Below are 895 nucleotides of genomic sequence, written 5' to 3' on the forward strand. Positions count from 1 at the left end.
CATTGGTGCTGTGAATACATTTGTTCCGCTTTCCGCCCACAACAGTATTAATATTTCATTTAGGAAGAGAAACCAAACAAGATATAACCATGTCAAATTTATGGGGAGGAAAATTTCAGTGGGAACGCAAAGAAAAGAGCTCGATATTCAATAAATACATAAACCCAATAACCTATTTCTACCAATAAAAAAAAAAAAAAAATTAAAATACTGATCTATCAAACAAGAGACAAACCCAAATCACAATTCAAACACAAAACACAAACCTAATTTAAATAACATAGTCTTAATCTAATATAACATTCCCAACATAATCACTAACTACCAAAACTAAAAGTGTTGCACGCCAATAATGTTGGAAATAAAAAAATTAAGCGTAAAATGTTTTCCTCTAGAGAAATTTAATATGATTGAGGACTACCCTTCATTTTAAAAAGAAAAATCAAAAGCTTAATGAAAAAATGATAAAGGAAAACGGAAGAACAATGATAATAATAGTAAGAGGTTAGTATAAGTTAGAGACATTGCTATAACATAGTTAAAATGTGACAATCTCATTAAATAATTTGTTTTTGGAATGAAGTGAATCCATTTTTGTAGAGGAGATTTGGGTATATTAAGCCTAAACCCATTTCCATGGTGAGGACACAGGCTTTGATTTGTTCCCTTTTAAAGTCACGAGACTCCTAGCTCCTCTTGTCTGTTTGTTGTTGGTTTCAAATTTTAAGAGAGTGGCAGATGAACTGATAGAGAACTTTCAAAGCTCTTTTTCTTCAACACCCCATTACTCAGCTACCATCTCTCTCAAACTGCAAGTCTTATTATTATTATTTTCTAAAATACCCTTCTTCACCTTCACTTTTATTATACCCTTCCCCCAACAACGCCACCCCCC

The sequence above is a fragment of the Cucurbita maxima genome, unplaced genomic scaffold, assembly GCF_002738345.1.
Source record: "Cucurbita maxima cultivar Rimu unplaced genomic scaffold, Cmax_1.0 Cma_Scf00045, whole genome shotgun sequence".
Classification (NCBI taxonomy): Eukaryota; Viridiplantae; Streptophyta; class Magnoliopsida; order Cucurbitales; family Cucurbitaceae; genus Cucurbita; species Cucurbita maxima.